The sequence below is a fragment of the Hemicordylus capensis genome, chromosome 2, assembly GCF_027244095.1.
Source record: "Hemicordylus capensis ecotype Gifberg chromosome 2, rHemCap1.1.pri, whole genome shotgun sequence".
Lineage (NCBI taxonomy): Eukaryota > Metazoa > Chordata > Lepidosauria > Squamata > Cordylidae > Hemicordylus > Hemicordylus capensis.
The window spans coordinates 190,662,158-190,683,525 of record NC_069658.1 but is presented as its reverse complement, the minus strand read 5'-3'; the positions used below and the strand labels follow the sequence as shown (position 1 = coordinate 190,683,525).

Genomic DNA, 21,368 nt, shown 5'->3' with positions numbered 1-21,368 from the left:
GAGGCTGTGACAGGCAGCGGGGGCGGGACCCCATGCTAACTTAAGCCAGGGCCCATCCACGGAGAAGGACTCACAGTGCTCCTGCCAAGGGCCCCTACGGAGCCAGCACTGTCCCCAGTTTGCCTCACCTCAACCACAAACTCACCAGTATACACAGGCCAATCCCTGATCTGCAATATGGGAATAACACCACTAGCTGATCTCTCAAGACTGCTGTAAAGATTAGAGAGAGACACGTACTCAACACCTGAAATGCACTATATGAATGCTAATTACTACTATTATCTGAATGCTGATTTTGCTTTCACAATTTAGAACAGGTGTCTCATAGGAACAGATAGTGATATCAAGCAAAGCTCAGATATTCAGTATAGAAATGATTGCAGTCCTTTCCTCCATCAACAGGATGCTGGAACACCAAATATTGCTGTAGTCTTCATTTGCCAGTGAGCATGAAAAGCACTCTAAAAATGTTTTGAATGTCCACCATATTCTCTTGAGGGGAGAATGACAGGCTTTGGATGGACTTCATAAAATCCTGCTCTTACTCAAGGTAAGGAGTTTTGCTGCCTTTAACAAAAGGGCTGCAAAATGCTTCCCACTAATAGGGGAAAAGATCTGGGTCAACTCTATAGGATTGTCAACATTTTAGATACTTTTGTGAAGCTTGAGACTGAAGAGTCACTAGGTTCATTATGTACCTTTTTATTTTTTAAGAGGGGTAAAATCCATTCACACAAACCATGTCCCCTTTCACAATAATTATTTTAAGCTGCCTTGTAGACCTTCTTAGTAGGAAGGTGGGGTGTGTATAAATAGACAGACATCTATGACGCTTGTGCAACCACATTGCACGCGGCACTCACATTGATAATGGAAAGGTTAGTTAGGAGAGAAACTGCAGTTTCCCATCACAATTTGTGGGTTGAATGTTAAGAAAGAACAACTCCTGCATGCCAAATGCTATCAGTTTGAAAGAAGTCCAGATCTCCTACAACAACACTTAAAAGAAGTATAGATCTCTTGCAGCAACTAAGTAAATAATGGATGCACACTGGTTGCTCTTAAAAAGGAGAGAGAGTCTAGAAAGGCTCTCAAAGTCCCCAGTTCCTGTTGTGTTCCCCACCCACTGTGCCATGCTTCAAGTAAAGGCATTACAATTAGGTTAAGTATTTTTGAAGTCATTCGGATCACATTCAAGCAAAACATGCTGCCCTATTTTAGGGCTGAAGAACAAATGTATGTCAATGTCCTGTTCCACTTAGTAAACTCTAATCTTACTTGACATATGACTATGTGCAAAGCTTTTGCTTATCTTAAATAATATTTGATAATTAACTTTAAAAGATTTAATAAAATCTTGCAAAGCTTACCTTTAGGGCTGCAAGCTTTACTGAGTAAGCCAATTTTCATTAGTGGGTCTGTGAGTCAAGGGCACAGATTTTCATTTTTATTCACTCTCCCACAAAAGAACCCAAAAACCAATAGGAAATAAAAAGAGAAATACAAGATGGACTTTCCCTTAAATTATGAGTGTCAGCTTTTCTTAATTAAAGTGTAAGTTGTTTTACACTTCCATAGTATCTTTCAAAGCACTTATGCTAAGATTGGTAATATGCAAATATTTACATTTAATCAACAAACTGGTAAAAGGTGGGTGATTACTCCATTAAGTACTCTTTAATAGGCTTCTTCAACCCTACTTATTTTGTGAGTTAATGTTTAAGAAACTCTGATGAAGGAGCAATCCACTTCACATCAAACTGACTCCATGTAAAGGGCAAACTTGAGGCTGTAGATTCGATTCTGAAGTGATAGACTGATATCATCGTCAGAGTGCCACCCAAAGTATCAGTGAGGGGATCAGGAACCTAAGCTACATTTGGACCCAAATTATGAACCAAAGCAGTGGCCTTCAGCTTTGAGCAATTGAGTTTAGGAACATAGGAAGCTGCCATATACTGAGTCAGACCATTTGTCCATCTAGCTCAGTATTGTCAACACAGACTGGCAGTGGCTTCTCCAAGGTTGCAGGCAGGAATCTCTCTCAGCCTTATTTTGGAGAAGCAAGGGAGGGAACTTGGAACCTTCTTGCTCTTCCCAGAGCAGCCCCATCCCCTCTTTGTACCATCAGAAGTTTGTACCATCAGAGAACCCATCATAGATTACTATTTTTGCACACATTTGTTGATAAAGCCCTCTTTATCACTTGAGCAGATCATTCAGGGTGGACTCTGGAGACAAGATTTTAGCACAGAGGTGCTAAAGCAATTTCAAAGAGGTTTTGCTGCTTGTGGCATTTATACTCATCCCACCCTTGCCTTGGGCAAACAGATTTTGCAGGTTTCTGTATTGGTTCAAAAACCTGCTTAACCAGCGGTGACTGGGGGACAAAATATGTAATTGGCAAGCAAAGCCTATCTCAAATGATTTTCAATTCTTTTAAAATCTATTATCTGTCTTGATGACTCTATGATTTTAATGTTAGTGATTTTAATGTTTAAATGATTTTAATTGTAAACCACCCAGAGACACAAGTTTTGGGCGGTATAGCATAGTAATATGTTAAATAAATAAATATAGATGACTACAGGGTGAGAGAAATGATCCTAGGCTACTTTGTCTGTGTGGGCTGTTTTGTACCTAGAAACTTGCGAATGCATCTACCTCAGGAACATAGCAAGCTGCCTTATACCAAGTCAGACCATTGGTTCTTTTAGCTCAGTATAGTCCACATGGACTGGCATGGGCTCTTCAGAAACTCCTTCCCAGCCCCACTTCTTGGAGATGCTAGGGATTGAACCTGAGATCTTCTGCATGCAAAACAGATGCTCTAGGGCTGAGCTGTAGCCCCATCCCCAAGAGGCAAAAGCCCAGCTGAGAAGTGACAGAACTGGAGAGACAGTTTCAGAATTCTTTTGAGATACAAGGAAGCAAAGACCAGAGTACAGGCAGAGCTGGGTGCCGACAGGTAAATACTTTCCTAATCTTCAAGGGTGTCTGGATTTTCTCTGCAATTAGGCAATAACTGACCTTGGAGCTTAGCACAACAGGGTGTCCACAAACAAGACTACTCTCAATAACAAAATAACCCAGCTGGTGTGTTGTGAAGAACAAAGAAGCTGGTGTACAGTATTCAAAAGCAGGGATGTCTTGTTCCGGGTCAGCCTGATGGATGAGAAGTTAAAAGAGCATGCCTTTTCAGCCTGTACAGCTCAGGTATGAATCTCAGTGGGGTGGCAGAGGGGTTGACCAAGGTAAAACTCCAGGGATCTTTTAGATAATGAGCACTTAGGGTGTCTTGACACATTTGCATTCCTTTTCCAATTAAAAGCTCAAATGTGTTCCTGGGATTCCTTAGAAGCCCTTTAGTGCAATGGTTCTCCACTGGTAATACGTGGGGTCCAGGGTTTTCATAACAATTACTAAAGCTTCCTTCAGACATTATAAAATAGAGGTTGTACTTGAGATGGAAGTCCCGCCCTGAAAGAGGCAAAAGTCCCGCCCAGCTCTGAGTCACTCTCCCCTGCTGAGTGGTTGCCTCATGCTTATAGCCTTTGTCTGAAACAGCAAAGGCTGTAAGTGTGTTGGACGGCACATCAGCCTCCTGCTCACACAATCATCCTCTAACATGCTCCCAGCCTTTGCTATAAGCGTGAGGCAACTGCTCAGCAGGGCAGAGTGACTGCCGGCCTCTCTTTCGGGCCGCTCTTTCATGAGATTTCTGCTGCTCTTTCGCTCTTTCATTTGAAATGTCTGAAGGAGGCTTAAGAAATCACTCTCCCTCAATCCCCATGCCCACCTGTCATTATAGTCTGCCCTATAATAAGAATGAGCTCGCAAGGACTAAAGAGATTTGGTTTCAGCTCTCCAGAAACTACTAATGGAATTATTATTTTTGTTTGTGTTTTAAAGCCATAACAATAAAATTTACTCCCAAGAATACACTGCAATTTTAATGTCCTTTAAATTTACCATAAATGATAAATATAACAATGCCTGTAAACATGTAAGTGTCCATCTTGAAAAAAGTAGCCTTTTTGCTTTTATAATGGTGGGACCCAGATTCTTTGACAGAGTGACTGCTGGGATGTAAGATATTTTATTTTTTAAAATTATTATTATTATTATTATTATATTTTTTACTTTTATATCCCGCTCTTCCTCCAAGGAGCCCAGAGTAGTGTACTACATACTTAAGTTTCTCTTTCACAACAACCCTGTGAAGTAGGCTAGGCTGAGAGAGAAGTGAATGGCCCAGAGTGACCCAGCTAGTATCATGGCTGAATGGGGATTTGAACTCTGGTCTTCCCGGTCCTAGTCCAGCAGTCTAACCACTACACCACGCTGGCTCACTTAATTTTAATTAAGTTAATTAAGTTAACTTTCACTTATGAAAGGTTGAGAACTACTGCTTTAGCAGAGGTTCCTCCATCAAAAGATCAGGAATGGTAGATAAAATTCCCGACCACTATAGAATGTGGCATATTGTAACAGGTCCACTCATTTTATGTGGGGTGATGGTAAACCTCCAAAGGCCTGGCTACACTCTTTGTGAATAGTTTGTTTGCATTACAACTTAGCCCAAATCCTCTGTGCAATCACTGGTCCCTCAGCAGCTAACAAGATGATGTAGAAAAACTTACATTAAAAGGTAGATTAAAAAAACAAAAACCCCTGCCTTAGAACAGCTGTCACCCAAAATAGGGATGTAGCGTTAAAGACTCACACGATACCCTGCCAGATGTAGTATATAATGTTGCAGAGTAATTATTTATCCTCTACGTAACTTAACAAGAAGCCAACTTTAAATGAGAAACAAGAGTTTGATATTTATTGCTATCTAAAACATGGGCTTAGAAAACAATAAACAGACTAACACTCTTGTGCAGAGAGAGGGGGAACCACTCAGTTTGAATTCAAGGTAACAAGGAAGAAGCTTAATTGAAACTTAGACTTCATCCCCAAGCCTGAAAACAGACACATACATCAACAAGCATGCCCTGGACCAGAAGAGAGACAATGCTCAATCACATAGCAAATTCTAACATATAATGTGGACACAGATTATTTTAGTAAAAGTATATTGAATCCAGCTGCATCTAGGGTTGCCAACTTTGCCAGGAAATTTAGGACCAACAAACGGAAGTTTTTTTTTACACAATGCATAACCAACTTGTGGAATTCTCTGCCACAAGATGTGGTGACAGCCAACAACCTGGATGGCTTTAAGAGGGATTTGGATAGCTTCATGGAGGAGAGGTCTATCAATGGGGCTATTCTCACAAGCAGCAAAAATCGGGCTAGGAGAGCCTAGCCCGATTTTTGCTGCTCCTGTAAACCACTGGGCTCGCAGGTGAGCCCGGTGGCTTACAAGAGGCTAGCCCGCTTTTGTAGCCCTCCCCTAAGCCCGGATTTGTGGAGTGAGCGTTCCACAAACCTGGTCTTCCCGATCGTGAGTAGCTGCGGCGCAGCTCCGAGCCATGGCTACTCATGAGTAGACCCCCGGAGAGGAGGCAAAAAGCTGCTTCCCGGCTCTGGGGGTCTTCCCAGTATGCCCTGCATGCTTGCGCAGGGCATACTGGATCTTCCGGGGGCCACGAGGCCCCCAAGCTACCCAGCCCCCGCTGGCTCCGTGACGGAGCTAGTAATCATGTGGGCGGGCGATCCGCCCACCCCAAGCTCCCGCTCTGATCGTGAGAAAGCCTACTTTCCCCGCTCTGCTGCAGAAATCGGGTCTCAGTGATTGTGAGACCCGGCTCAATGGCTACTAGTTGGAGAGCTATAGGCCACCTCCAGCCTCAGAGGCAGGATGCTTCTGAATACCAGTTGCAGGGGAGTAACAGCAGGAGGAAGGGCCTGCCCTCGACTCCTGCCTGTGGCTTCCAGCAGCATCTGGTGGGCCACTGTGTGAAACAGGATGCTGGACTAGATGAGCCTTGGGCCTCATCCAGCAGGGCTGTTCTTATTAACCTTCCAGCATTGGACTGGAGTCTCCAGGAATCAGAATTAATCTTCAAGTCACTACTGAAAACAGTACTTGATACTATGAAAAACGGAGAGAAGAATTTTCTACAAATGGCTTTAGTCAGAGTTTGCAACCCTAGCAACACTGGATACTACTGACTGGTTGAGACAAAGCAGAGCAGAGATAGATTAGCTCTCAAAAGATGATCTCACACATTGTGTATGAATTTTGGCTTCAAATATTGACTGACTAAATGATACCTGTATTTGACATCCAGGAATATTTGATTCCAATATTTGCTGTGTGACTTTGTTTCAATTCCAAGGCAGAGCCACGGAATCTCCCCCTTCATCATGGAATCTTCCCCTTCATCATGGAATCTCCCCCTTCACTATGATAGGATTTCCCATCAAAACTTATTTGGGGAAAACTCCCTAATCCTTGGAGAGAACAATGTCAGAACTGGTACTGCACCACAAATCTAAGACATCAATAATTTAGACTCCTCACTGGATTTTGGAAACTCCAGACTGAGGTAAGGAAATATATCCATTTCCTCCCCATTACAATAAACATCAGGCACTAAGCAAAGTTACTTGACCTCAAGGGAGGGATGCTTTGGGGCTGGCTGTGAAAAATCTGGTCGATGGATGCACTATATGGGCACCAGTTGGCCATCCCTTCCTTCCATGTTAGGGATTCTCTTCTTTCCATGTTATGACAATCCTTTATATATTTTTGTCCTATCAATATGCTAGCTGATCTCCTAATGAAGCACGCATGTAAACAGGATGTATGGGTCTGCAGCAGCACCCCTTGTGCAACTCCTCCTGTCCTTCTGCTCCAGCACGGTTGTTATGTAAGAGGGCTAAGAGTCCATAAATTCTTAGTAAGATCAAAAACATGTCACAGAGGGTGAGTGTCATATTTCCAGTTTTACTAAGCATTTACAGAGTACAGGGAGCACTCTTAGCCCTCCTGCACAACAGCACAGGAGCAGGAGGACCGGGGCGGGGGGGGGGATGTATGCAAGGGATGCTGCTGTGTGTCCACACACCCTACTAACATGCACCCTCCATTAATCAGGGTCTCAGCCACTGTTACCTGTGAATCATACTACAGCTTGGGAGAATCATTGCTCCCCCGCCTCTTATCTGTTACAAGATTAGTGCAATAGACACAGCCTTAACTTTGGCACTGGAGTGATGCCAGATCAATTCTATGTGTGAAGACAGGAAGGTATCTGCTCGATTCCTTTAGCATCCTCTGTCAATGACTATGTGATAGAAGGAATCCTCCCTCAGTTGCAGCAAGTTGTGCATTCACTAGATTCTCAAGAAGCCTCCTGCTGAGTTTGCACATATTTGGAGCCAAGAGAAGGTTGATCTTATGCCTACAAAATAACCTGTAATAAAACAGCAAAAGTAGGACCATCCCAAGATATTTTGAGGCCGGAAATGCAGACAATGTCTGCCATTTCACCTTGCCTCATGCTAGATCAGGGTGGCAGTCAGATGTCCATCCCATAGGTGTGTATGAGCAGTTGTTCCATTACCTGGAATGACTGCCTGCACTGAACCAGCAGGTATTTGTTGCACATAAAGCCACAGTATTAATCCAGTGTTATTTTCTCCTATTGGGTCAATTCAGCTGTGTGAAAGTGCATTTGTTAAACAAACAAACAAACAAACCCAAGAAATGTACTGATTCTATATGAGAATAAATGGGCACAGATGTTTTAAGTTCATCTTGAAGTTGGACCCCTGTCTGGGATTTGGACTGCGGACTCCATTTTATACTGTAGCCCGTGGCCAATCCTATACCTTAGAATTCCTCTCCAGCACTACAGCCTCGTAAAATAATTGTTCAATAAGCAACATTCTTTGCACAGCAGACAGAGACAACAGTGCTGTTTCACATTTCTGCAGTTAGAGTGCAGCCCACTCGTTCAAAGTGAGCAACACATTGTTTCTTGTCCCCTCCATGAAGACAACTGAAGAGCCGGGAACCAGGCTTACTGGGATCAACTCTTGATGACTAGAGGATTAATGAGGGGAGTAGGAATCCAGGACTCTTAGCTGAAGAAAAGTTCTGATTAGGTCCCACCAGCTTTTCTCCTTTTCCTATCAGATTCAGGACACAGAGTACCCTCTTCTCTCGAAACGGCCCATTGGAAACCATGTTACCAGACTTCAGCCAGCCACGAGGGCTAGAAACATTATTCTCCAAATACATGTTGAGATTCTTAGAATTCCGGCCAGCTCTTGTTACCTGCCTGATCAAATCGGAATTCCTTTGTGGGCCGAGCCATCTCTTTCTTTAAATACTACCTTCCGCCTTTAAACAAGTTCAGACTCCTTCTCCAAAGAGAGCATTTTTTAATTAAGTTGCCCTTTCCTGCCCCTCCCCAAATTAAAAAAACAACCAAAAAACAACCACCAAAGGAAAACACACCAAGCAGAACAAGAAGATGCAACTCAAACTAAGGGGAGGTTGTTGCAGTGCACATACAGTTAACACACCGGCAACTTTGGCCTCGAATCAATCGCACAGTTCCTTCAGCAAGGGAGGGCTCCTCCAGCAGCCTCCGCCGTTTGACAGTATATGTTGTAAGGAGAAGTTATCCCCCGGCCCCCGCCCGGCTTCCAACCCAGCTAGCTTCCATTGTTCCCCAGCACTGGGCAGGCAGGTTTTGCCAGTGCAGACGTTCTTCTTTCCGGCACACCAGCAGCCGCCCCCCGGAGCCCCGCTCCGAAGCAGGAACAGGAAGCGCTTACCTGAGTGAGTACCCGAGCAGCACCACCTCCAACACTCAGCCGTGTTAACACTGGTCTCCCCACCGCTGCTGGGGCCAAGGGTAGCTTCCTGAGAGTGAGTTCCTAGGCATTGCTGGACAACCCAGGCCGTTCGTTTCCTTTGCTTTTCAAGAGAACTGGAAGACAAAATAAGAAAAAGAAAAAAATAAATAAATCCCCACGCCACCTTCAAGCAGCTTCCAACTCTTGTCACAGTGTAAACCTTAAGAAATGCTGACTCCTGCAAGGCAAGTCTCTGTCCCTGCCCATCCCTCCCCGCGGCCTCCCCTAGGCCCGCCTTCCTTCCTTTGCCTGGCAGGAGACCTGAGCCACCCAGGAATTGTAACCTGAGTCTTTTTAGTAGAGAGTCTGTTATCTGAGCACCTCCTGTTCAGGAAAACTTTGCCTGGCCTTTACAAAGGAAAATGGGGTGCTCCTTCTACTGGGTTCCTAGTTCTGGGAGGGGAAAGGGGGGGCTTAATAGCAGGAAGGGTGGAGAGGACCCGAGAATCAGGAGTCCAGGGTTCTGTCCTCGACTCTGTGAAATAAAGTGAAGCTTAGCAAGCCATCCTTTGATAAAACTTTTCTTGCAACTAACCAAAATGATACAAAGTTGTGAGCAGCAAGCTCTTGTTTTCTGCAGAAGTCTTCATCAGGCTGGATTTTCTGCAGAAGTTGAGGATTCTATGCCATGCCCTTTTCCTGTCCCACCCCCATTTTTGGTGTGTGTATTCCTCCACACCCCCTTGCTTTCCTATCCCACCCCCACTGATGGAGAGTTCTCAGAAGTTTGCTGCCCGCAGCTTTGTGTGGTTTTAGTTAGTTCTAATAAATGTATTACCAGACTGTGGCTTCCCACCCTAATGCGTCAGCACAGCTACTTACGATTTTTGTGGGCATAGTAAGATGGTAGTTGGTGAGACTAGGTCAGGGGTGGAAACTTGGGTTTTATTTAGAGGAGGTGTGATGTAGTGGTTAGACCTGAGTTCAGATCTCCACTCCACTCAGCCATGAAGCTCATTGAGTGACTGGAGCCAGTCACCATCTCCAGTTTAACCTACCTCACTGGGCTATTGCGAGGAGGTTACAATGTGGTGGTGGGGAGAACCATGTAGGGCACCCTGAATTGCACTGAAGAAGAGTAAGGTAAGCACTGAAGAAGAGTAAGGTAGAAGAGTAAGGTTTTTATCAAAAAGAGAAAGAAATGAGGGAAGTATTAGGGGGTGTGAGGCAGCGAGGATTCTGCTTCTGTTCTCAGGTCTGGAAAGGAACAAGTTTTAAAGGGCACGTCTGAATTTTAGAGATGGAGCCCTTTCTCACGATCCCGTGAACAGACTTGAGAACAGGTGGCAGGGAAGGCTGCAAGAGTTTACCTTCCCTTCAGACAATCAAGAAGTGTTGCTGGGCACGCGGATCACGTGCCCAGACAAGCCACTGCTGCCCTAGGCAGTGCAGAGATTCAGGGGCCAGAACATGTCATCCTGGCCCCTGGAAATCCCACAATGCACCACACATGAGGGTGTGATGTGTTTTGGGGATCCCCCCCCCAGTGATGGCTAGGAGTCTGCTGCTCCTGTGTCAGTGCTGGCTGGTGCTGGCAGATGAGCTGTTCGCCTGAATTAATGGTGTGCTCAGGGGCGTAGCTATAATTGAACGAAAGGGTTCAAAGAACACGGGCCCCCAGCTCCAGAGGGCCCTCCAGCTGCATCCCTCCCTATTTTCTTCATTATCTCCCTCAGTCTGGGGTGCCGCCAGAAAGAGGGATGAACACGGGCCCCCTCTTCCCTAGCTACGCCCCTGGGTGTGCTAGCTCCCTTAACGTTGGCTAACAGGCAGGCTCCCTAGATGGTTTTGCTGCTGAGGCACCAGCACCACCAGGAGCCCTGAGCCCTGGCCTTAGCCCAGTCTTGGCTGCTTGTGAGAACAGCCTCACTGTGTATGTTTCAAGAGCATCAGACCCCACACGCACCCGACATGTATGAAGAGACTTGTATGTATACATGAAGATGCATGTATGCACCATTATGTATGGAGATACATATGCAGGCTGGATTATGCTATTATTCTAGGTCAGCAGTTCCCAGACCAGAGATTGTTGGATCATAACTTCCATCATTCCCAGCCACAATGGCCTTCCGACTCCCATCATCCTCAAAGGCCATTGCAGCTGAGATGATGGGAGCTGTAGTCCAACAACCACGTCTGGGGACCCGAGATTGAGAACCATTGCTCTTGGTTTAATTCATTGAGCACTGGAGGTAGCAGGAGAGGCACTACAAAGTCACAAGTGCAACTGTGTTTAACATGTTGGGGCTCCTAAAAAGGCTCTTCTTGCCATTGTGATGACTGGAAGGTAATGTTTGTTACAAATGGAATCTGGAGTCCTCTCTGTTATATCGTGAGTTTAGTGCCTCCACCCCATACATATGCTTTCATGCTTAAAAGAAAGAGAAAGATGCTAAAGCAGTGACACACTGGCAACCTTGGGAGCAGTTGTAACTTCTGGCACTATCTCTGGGAAAAGTTCACTCTGGTTGCATGTACAAAAGGGTGGCTACAATTATTACTCAGTCTGCAGATAATGCAAAATGAAAGAGGGCCTAGTCCTACTCTGTTCAGCATTATGTTCCTCCTTTGAAGCTTCACTGGCATGCTCTGAAGTTCTTGTGTGAAAGCCTGCCCTAGTACCGTTGGTTCTTTTGCACACTGCAGCAAGCATTTCTCCTCATATTATGGTGTGATCACCATGGAGACAAGTGGGGGACAAATGGAAACTTCCCTTTCTCATAATGAATAAAATAGTTATTCATAGAATCTTAGATTTTTGAGAGTTGGGGGGTCATTGGAGGTCTTCTACTCCTGCTCAGACCTGGAAACTGCTACAGCACCTGTGAGAAGTGGCTGTCCTGCCTCTGTTGGAAAACTTCCAGTAAAGGGCAGCTGCCAACTACTGCATGGTGAGGCAAACTGTTCCACTGTTGAACAGCTCTTAGGACATTCTTCCTAATGGCTAGCCTAAATCTGCTTCCTTGTCATTTCAGTCCATTGGTTCTAGTCCTGCCCTCAGGAGCAGGAGAGAACAAGCCTCCTCCTTCTGTGTGACAGTCCTTCAGATATTTGAAGGCGACTGTCATATTTCCCTTTAGTCTTCTCTTCCCCAGGCTAAACATACTCAGCTCCTCCTGACTCAGTATAAGGCAGCAGCTTCCTGTGTTCTTCCTATGTTGCTAACTGTTTTTCATAGAACTTGATTTCCAGACCCCTCACCATCATTGTTGACATCATCTAGACCCATAACAGTTTATCAATGTGCTCCTTACAATGCAGGGTCCAGAACTGGACACAGTCTTCTAAGTGAAGGCTGACCAGCACAGAATAGAGTGGAACTATTACTTCTTGTGATCTGGACACTATGCCTCCGTTAATGCAGCCTGATATTGCATTAGCTTTTTTAGCAACTGCATCACACTGCTGGCTTATGTTCAGCTTGTCCACTAAGATGCCTAGGTCCCTTTTATGCATACTGCTGTCAAGCCATGTCACCCGCATCCTTTACTTGTGCATTTGGTTTTTCTTCCCCAAAATGCAGAACTTTACATTTGTGTCTGTTGACTTTCCTCTTATTGGTCCGTTCTCACTACTTCTAATTGTTGGTCATTTGTTTTGTATTTGGACAGAGAGAGTCTGCTTCGGCTTTGCTTATCTCAGTGTGACGAAATGTGGCACATGAACATAATAATCTGTATCATATATTGAATCTGAGCATTGGTCCATCTAGCATCATATTGCCTATACTGACTGGAACCAGATCCTTCCTCAGTGTTTCTGTATAGGAACTTTCCAAGTCTTCTAAGTACAGTAGTATACAATAGTACTCAGTAGTAAAGCAGGTGCTTTGTGGCCCCTCCTCAGTGCTTTTGAACATACTGAATGGTCTATCAGAACATACTGAATGGTCTAACATACACACTGGTCTATCTAGCTTAATATTATCCACACTGAGTGGCTCTCCAGGGTTTCAGCTTCGTTTTCCCCATCCCTTGCTGGGAATGCCAGGGATTGCACTGGGGACCTTCTGTATGCAGAGCAGGTGCTTTTCCTCAAGGGCTGCATAGAGATTGTTAATAGAGATCACTAGCAACCCTACTCATGTTATCCATTTGCCAGTGTAATCCTTTGCTGGCACTGAGCTTCTGGTAAGATCCTCAGCAGTGATCTCCTCCTTTCCTCCAAATTTTCCTAGAAGTGTGGCCACTATGCTCCCATCCCCCAGTTTTACGAGTTGGTAAATTACAGCCGTCCTGGCCAAAGACTTCTCCCAGGCAGGCGGGAAGTGGAATGGGGCTTTGCTGAAAACAGGCCTTGAAGACCTTGGGAGTCCCCCACCCCACCGCCTCCCCTTTTTAGCCATCTGCAGCAGAGAGTAATTTAAAACCAGCTTGCTCTAATCGCTGCCACATGTGTGAGGTTCCTCCATTCATCTCCCTTTTCTAGGGTGTGAGTCAGTTCCGATCTGGGGCTGACACAAAAAAGGGCTTTCCAAAAAGAATAGTCATAGCCAAGCCTTCCCCCTCCAGGAGGGTGGCAAATTCACAATCAGATCTGGAAGGGTTCCCAAGGAAGAAGGAGGGTTCAAAATCAACGGCTCAGCAGGAACAATATTTCAAATGCCTGAGTGCCAGCATCAGAATTTTAGGAGCTAGACTTTATTCCCATACAGAGCGGAAAACATTCTGATCCCTAGAGGTCCGGGCATTAAAAAGTACACCCCATCCCTCCAGTACACTACTGCTTGGGGCGGCTAACAAAGTCAATCAAAACAACACACTATAAAACAATATAAAACCAATAAAACAGAAACCAGCTAAAAACAAATCTCATCAAAACCAACATTGAAAACATTGAAACATTAACAGTTAAAACATTAACAAGTTAAAACATTAACAGTTAAGAGGTTAAAAACCCACGAGATATAGTTACAGCTAAAATGCTGGAATGGCTCTCTAAAAAGATGGGTCCAACCATTTCTTAATGACCCTAAGGGAGGGAGCATGGTAGAGCACTTCTGGGAGGGTGTTCCAAAGTTTAGGGATCGCAACTGAAAAGACCCCGTCTCTTGTCCCCACCAATCGGATCTCTGTTAGTGGCGGGGCAAAGAGCAGGGCCTGGGATGCTGGATGGAGGGCCCTGGCAGGTTCATATCAGCAAATGAGGTCTAAAAGATACTCGGCCCAAAGCCAGGTCGGGCTTTAAACGTCAAGACCAGCACCCTGAATCAACCCTGGAAGTGGACTGGAAACCAATGAGCTGTTGCAGGATGGGTGTAACCCTTGTGAAGTGACTTGCACCCAGAAGCAGGGACGTAGCCACCACTGGGTGACAGGGTTAAAAGAACCCGGGCCGCTCCCCCTCAGAGGCCATGCCTCATGGCCCCAACACCTCCTGTGTCTGACATCAGATGCGGGTGTGTGTGTGTGTGGTGGTTTAGCTCCTGAATGGGGCCGCACGGCCCTGTTTGGGAGTTAAATGGTCAGCACTGCATTCGCAACATGACCATGAGCGGCCCTCCCTGCCTTTACGGCAGGGAGAGTTGCTTCTGACCACCCTGCGAACACAGTGTTGGCCTCGATCTAACTCCCAACGGGGCTGTGCAGAAGGCGCAGCTCCCAAACAGGGCTACGCCTGACATCAGAAATGGGTGGTGGGTGGTGGCTTACTACCCGTGTCTGACGTCAGTCGTACGGGGTGGGGTGAGGGGGGCCGCTGCTGTGTCTGGACACGGGCCGCCGCTGGCCTCCCTCCACTAGTGCTCAGAAGCATCCTTGCAGCAGCATTCTGGACCACCTGAAGCCTCTGAACCATCTTCAAGGGCAGCCCCACATGGAGTGCATTGCAGCAGTCCAATCTGTATGTCACCAAAGCACAAGTGATTGAAGTCAGGTCTGACTTCTCCAAGTAATGCTGCAGGTGGCAGAGCAAGCATAGCTGTTAGAAGTCCTGTACTCTGCTGCTACTTGTGCCTCCACAGGACAGCATTGGGTCCCAAAGCACCCGTAAGCGGCATACTCTTTTCTTTTAGGGGGAGTGTGGCCCCGTCTAAGACCAGATTTACCTCACCACTGGGATTATCAGTTTACTGACCCAGAGCACTTCTGTCTTATCTGGATTAAGTTTCAGCTTGTTTGCCCCTATCCAGCCCAGCACAGCCTCTAAACACCGGTTAAGAACATCCGCTGCCTTCCTCAAATGATAGGTAGAGTGGGGTATCATCTGCATATTGATGACACAGTGGTCCATACTCACAGATAACCTCTCCCAGTGGTTTCAGGTCAATGTTAAACATGAGGGGGGGACAAAATGGATCACCGGAGGCCAAAGCGTCCTTTCTGAGTCAGAAGCTCCAGGTGGGACTGGAGCCACTGTATAACCATGCCCCCAAGTCCCAGCCCAGAGAGATGTCCCAGAAGGATACCATCGTCAATGGTATCGAAGGTCACTGATAGGTCCAGGAGAATTAGCAGAGTCCCATTTCCTCCAGTGGTCCCTCTAATTTTTTTCATTTCTGTGCGGAATCAGTTTTGTTCTGTGCGGCAGTATCAAGGCAGTGTGTGTGCATGCACATGTATTCAAAGTGGGGCCTTCCTGAGCAGGATCTAAAATGAACTGAGCGGGCATCCCAAAACTTGTGAGCGTGTGCACATGCGCATGCCTTAGAGGGAACAGTGATTCCCTCTATCTCCAGGCATAGGTCATCCACCAGTGTAACCAAAGCAGTTTCTTTCCCATATCTAGGCTGGAAGCCAGACTGGAAAGGATCCAAGTAATTAGTTTCATCCAGGACTGCCTGGAGCTGAGACGCCACCATGTGCTCTAATACCTTGCCCAAAAATGTTAAGATAGAGATTGGTCAAATGTTGTTTAGATTAGTTGGTCCAGAGGAGGGTGGTTGTTTTTTTGAGGGGCCTAATGACCACCTCTTTCATCAGCAGGAGGGATCAACCCTTGGTTCAGTTCAGGGAGGCATTCATCACCCCGCCACCCACAGACCCGGTCTCTCCCTGGTCGCCTTCAGCAACCAAGAAGGGCAAAGGTCTAGTATGCATGTGGTAGGTCTCAGATTTGCAAGCAGCCCTTCTCCTCCCTCAGGCAACACTGTCTGAAAGGTATCCAACTTTATTAGACCAGACAGTGCACTGACATTTGAGATTCCTCCTGCCCTCTGATATCTGGGAGGGCCATCTATAGCAATTGGGAATATAGGAACATAGAAAGCTGCCTTATACTGAATCAGACCATTGGTCCATCTAGCTCAGTATTGTCTACACCAGGGGTTCTCAATGTTGGATCCCCAGATGTTTTTGGACTTCAATTCCCATAGTCCCCAACCAAAGGCCACTGGGACTGGGGATTATGGGAGCTGAAGTCCAATAACATCTGGAGACCCAACGTTGAGAATCCTTGGTCTACACTGACTGGCAGTGGGGCTCCAAGGTTTCAGGATGGAGTCTTTCCCAGCCCTACCTGGAGATGCCAGGAAGCGGGCCTGGGATCTTCTGCCAGGAAGCAAACAGATGCTCTTCTACTGAGCTATGGCCCCATCCCCTAAGGGGAATATCTTACAGGGCTCACATGTAGTTTCCCATCCAAATGCAAACCTAGGTGGACCTTGCTTAGCAAAGGGGACAATTTCTGCTTGCTATCACGAGATCAGCTCTCCCATGCATTAGTGCTAAAAGCATGGGGAAAAAGGTATCCAGGACCCCCCATGTTAACTAAGTCCCCTGCCTCCCCTATAGCCCCCTCTTTAGTTTTCTAAGGAGGCTGGGCCCTCACCTGGCTTCCCTGGAGCACTGCCATTAATACACAGAGATGTTTAGCTAACAGGGACAAGGATAGCAGGGCTGTCCCAACTCATTCTGGTGCCTGCGGTGGAAAACTCAAACTTGCACCTGTCCACTCCCATTTGCCATGGGGCCATGATCCACTGGGAAGTGCTCCTGTGCAAGTCCCATTGACCTGAAGGGAACTCCACATCTCAGGGACTGCCCTGGACCATCAGAGTCAGAGGAATCTGATCAGGAAGCAGCCAGGGAACCGGATCGTGATGGGTGTCTCAGTGACAAGCCTGAATAGGAGCAAGGACCAACAAACCAGAGATCCCGGACTTGCCCACTGAAACCCCAGCTAGAGCAGAGACCCCTGAGCCAGGAAGCAGGGACCCTCCCGAAGGCCCTCTCAAGGCCCTGGATCCAGGAGAGGCCACAGAAGCGAGGGAAAGCCCCATACCTGGACCACCGTGGGCGTAGGAGTTTCCCCCGAGACCCCCTGTGGACTCTGATCAGGAGGAGCCTCCCTCCCCGATTGAACAGCAGCGGAGGGAGGCCTGTGAAGCCCTCAGTGAACACAGGCGAAGTGCCCACTTAGCTACAAGAAAGGGACTTGGGTCAAGAGTTGCTTGTGAGTAAGGAAAAGGGACTCCTTGTGAGAAGGAGTTCTACAGTAGGCAGGCAGTCCCAGCGGCAACCCATGACTCCTTAGGCTCTGCCCTTCAAGCCTCAGCTTTATAAGTTGCTCAGTCCAGCCTGCCTGTTGTTGGAAGAACAGCCCTTGTCTTCAGTTTCCTTGTTACTAAACACAGCCAGTATCTGCAGCCTCAAAGCTTGGGCTCCCTGTCATCTCCTGCAGCCCTTCTCCTGTCTCCATGGAACCTGGGTCCCCAGACTGTTTTGCTGCTGGTAACTGCTTTCCTCAGTGTTCCTGACTGAGCCGCCACTCAGCCCAGGCCTGCGAGCTACCCCAGCAGCCTCAGCCACACAACCTCACTGGCACCCCTCCAGGAACTGTGAGTGAGCACTCCTGGCTGTGCGGAGTCGACACCGATGGCTTATATTAACAAAGCTTGTGATCAGAGCTGCCTCTTTCCCTGACTCTGGTACCCAACTTGACATTCAAAATCTGTGGCCCCCTCACCTTGCTTCAAGCCTGGCTCGCCTCTAAGGGATAGTGACTGATCAATAAGCATTTAAATGTTTGACCCACTTTCCCACCAGATGGTGCTCTAAGAGGCTAACAGTCAACATAAAACAACACTGCAACCATCATGAAAACTACATAAAATATATCAAGAGTGAAAAACATCTAGATGACCCATGCTTCCAAACTATGGGCCATGATGAGTGTCCATAATAATGCAGATGCACGTATTGCCTGACACCTTGACGCCAAGGCCTGCCTTGGATGTGGGGAGCAAACAAATGAAATGAACCCATGTAAGATGGACAAGGTACAGAAATGCAGAGACACAGTGGAAAAGTAATACTATGTATATTCTCAAACTAAAGGCATCCAAAAAACAGCAGCGAAAAAATCAACAAATGTGAACTGTGACAAACTCCCCAATGACAAAAAGACACTCCCAAGGGGACACTGGTACAAACACTAGTATGTTAAACCAACTGATGGAAAGCTGCTGGTGCCAGTTTGCTGAATGTCCACCCGCCAGAAGGAGAGGAAATCCCCTCTGCACAGTCCTTGGAAAATCTGCAACCTTGGCACTGGAGTCTTGAAGCTTTAAATGAAGACTTGACTTTCTTGTAGCTTGAATGAAGATGAGAAAATGGAAAACTTGACAGACTCCCTAGATGATAGTCTGTTTCACATATGTCTTCATCAGAAGTTCCTAATATCTATACATCAATGAACATTAGAATATGACATCAACAGTGCACAGAACAACAAGACATGTATAATATGTTATACTGGTGAAACTCGGAAAATTAGAATATCGTGCAAAAGTCCATTAATTTCAGTAATGCAAATTAAAAGGTGAAACTGATATATGAGACAGACGCATTACATGCAAAGCGAGATAAGTCAAGCCTTAATTTTTTATAATTGTGATGATCATGGCGTACAGCTCATGAAAACCCCAAATCCACAATCCCAGAAAATTAGAATATTACATGGAACCAAGAAGACAAGGATTGTAGAATAGAACAATATTGGACCTCTGAAAAGTACAGTATAAGCATGCATATGTATTCAGTACTTGGTTTGGGCCCCTTTTGCAGCAATTACTGCCTCAATGCGGCGTGGCATGGATGCTATCAGCCTGTGGCACTGATGAGGTGTTATGGAAGACCAGGATGCTTCATTAGCGGCCTTCAGCAATTCTGCATTGTTTGGTCTCATGTCTCTCGGCAATGCCCCATAGATTCTCTATGGGGTCAGGTCAGGTGAGTTTGCTGGCCAGTCAAGCACAGTACACTGTATACTTTTCAGAGGTCCGATATTGTTCTATTCTACAATCCTTCATGAGTCAGACTCAACCTAGGAGTTAAATACTCTTTACACAAACTCAAACGGTGCAGAGGGGATTTCCTCTCCTTTTGGAGGGTGGACATTCAGCAAACTGGCACCAGCAGCTTTCCATCAGTTGGTTTAACATACTAGTGTTTGTACCAGTGTCCCCTTGGGAGTGTCTTTTTGTCATTGGGGAGTTTGTCACAGTTCACATTTGTTGATTTTTTCGCTGCTGTTTTTTGGATGCCTTTAGTTTGAGAATATACATAGTATTACGTTTCCCACCGTGTCTCTGCATTTCTGTACCTTGTCCATCTTACACAGGTTCATTTCCTTTGTTTGCTCTTGTGCCCGTGTCCCCATTTTTTTCTTGTTTTCTTGGATGTGGGGAGAGCAGCTTCCCTGTTTGCACTGCAGTGGTTCTGGAACCAGGCAATACGGCTTCATTTTTGTGATCTTATGAAGGAAAGGGCAGTAGGCTTCTGAAGAAGAAGAAGAAGGAGCAAGAAAGAGCTGCTCTCATGGGACATTTGGTCTCATGATGGAGGTGCATAGCTTTTATGTGAGGTGAGTGATTGTGGCAAGCGGGCAGAAGAGCTAAAGGTAGGACTCTGAGTGGACTGTGTAACCATGCAGGGGTGTAGTGAGGGGAGCAGAAGCCCGTGTTTGCCCCTCTCCCCGGCAGCCCCTTGTGAAGGAGATAATGAAGAAAATAGGGAGGGGTGGAACTCGAGGGTCCTCAGGAGCTGGGGGGCCCGAGTTCTTTGAACCCTTTCGCTCAGTTATAGCTACACCCCTGTAAACCATGACATGTCTCAGGTCCTGTTTTGTCTCTTTTCCCTTCCCCTACTTTCTGCTCAGTTTTGGATTAGCTTCTTTTACCTTACCCATACCCAGCACTATTGTGATAAGTGCTAACATCAGACATTCCATCCTGTGATGGAAGTGGGCAAACCTGCTTGTTAGTATTCCTGTTCCTCCCTACAAGTGTGCTTTCCATTCACACTTTGGCAGGATATTCAGCAAGCATCGGTTTTTGTTGAACTCTTACACTATTTCAACAAACATGCCTTTGCAGAAATGCATCCATCCATGCATTCCTCCAACTGTGCAGCCAAAGGGTTTCCTGTTCCCAGGGCCAGGCACTTAGTTACTATTTTGCATGAAATCGAAGGCATATGTTAAAGGGTCACACAGTATTGCTTTTAGTTCCAAGTTTGACCAGGAACAGTATGTTTTGAGAGAACATGTGGAAGAGAGAGCGAATTGGAACTGGAACTGAGATTCCATGCAAACTCCTGCTCTCTGTCATGTTGTATAAAGAGCAGAAGACTGTGTGAAATTAAAGGTGTGGACATAGCCAAAGATAATGTCAATTATATATATATAATTAATTCTCCAAGACGGGCCATGCGTGGGGACGTGGTAGAAAGGAGGCGATTGGCTGACAGAGTTTGCAAGCAGAAGCACCTGATTGGGCAGTGGAGAACTGGAGATTCCATATGCAGATAGGGAGAAGGAGCCTGTGAGAGCAGAAGCACTATGGTGATTGGGCAGTGGGGATTCCATATGCAGATAGGGAGGAGGAGCCTGTGATGGTTAAGGTCAGTTGGAATGCAACTGTTATTGGTCGGAAGATGTTTTTGATTGAAGAGGAGAGGAATAGACAGACAGACAGATAAATAGATAGACAGATATAAAAGGATAGTGGGCAGGAGTCTATGAAGAGAGGGTTCGTGAGGAAGGAAAGAGCCCCTTCAGGAGAAGGAGGTTGCTGTTGTGTGAATTAAATGAGGAAACAAGATGAACAAAATCTGTTAACTCAGGGAGGAATTGAGAAAGAGAAAAAACATGAAGGGAGGGGGAAGAAAGAGTGGGGAAGAGCGAGTGGAGGAGAGAGAAAAAGAGAAAAAGAAGAGAGGGGGAAGAGAGACAGAAGGAAGGGCAAGGGAGGGGCCTGAGCCTGTCAGCAGCCTGAGGGGAATGAGCGGCCATGGCAGCACTGGCAGCAAAGAAGGGACCAGTCAACCACTGCTGCTCTTTGGGGCTACCGAGGCCATTGTCAGAGGGAGGCAGGCAGGCAAGGGACAGGCCTGGGCCTGTCAGCAGTCTGAAGGGAATGAGTGGCCATGGTGGTGGCTGCAGCGAGGAACGGCCTGGTCAACCACTGCTGCTGCTCCTGGGGGGGAGGAGCAGGAGCCGGGCTCGGGTGAGGTTGGGGAGGTCTCTGGGGATAGGGGGCTGCAGCTTGGCCAATAGGTGGCAGCAATGCTGCAGCCATGACCAAGAAGGGTGAGGGGGAT

The 21,368-nt window shown here is 46.5% G+C and overlaps 1 protein-coding gene and 1 long non-coding RNA gene across 3 annotated transcripts in view; one reads left to right on the top strand and one right to left on the bottom strand.

Annotated features, from left to right (window-relative positions):
• LPAR2 (lysophosphatidic acid receptor 2) overlaps positions 1 to 9,018 on the bottom strand; it is a 45,182-nt gene extending 36,164 nt beyond the window's left edge. Inside the window, exon 1 of one of the 2 annotated variants that reach the window (XM_053295315.1) lies at positions 8,746 to 9,018. The gene's annotated coding sequence lies outside the window, so the exon portion shown is untranslated. Of the gene's footprint in view, positions 1 to 1,373; positions 1,481 to 8,745 lie in introns of those variants that run through there. The other variant, XM_053295319.1, reaches the window with a different exon arrangement.
• LOC128344669 (uncharacterized) overlaps positions 1 to 21,368 on the top strand; it is a 45,301-nt gene that overhangs the window by 10,858 nt on the left and 13,075 nt on the right. Inside the window, exon 3 of the long non-coding RNA XR_008315978.1 lies at positions 406 to 553. This is a non-coding gene — a long non-coding RNA (uncharacterized LOC128344669). The remainder of the gene's footprint in view (positions 1 to 405; positions 554 to 21,368) is intronic.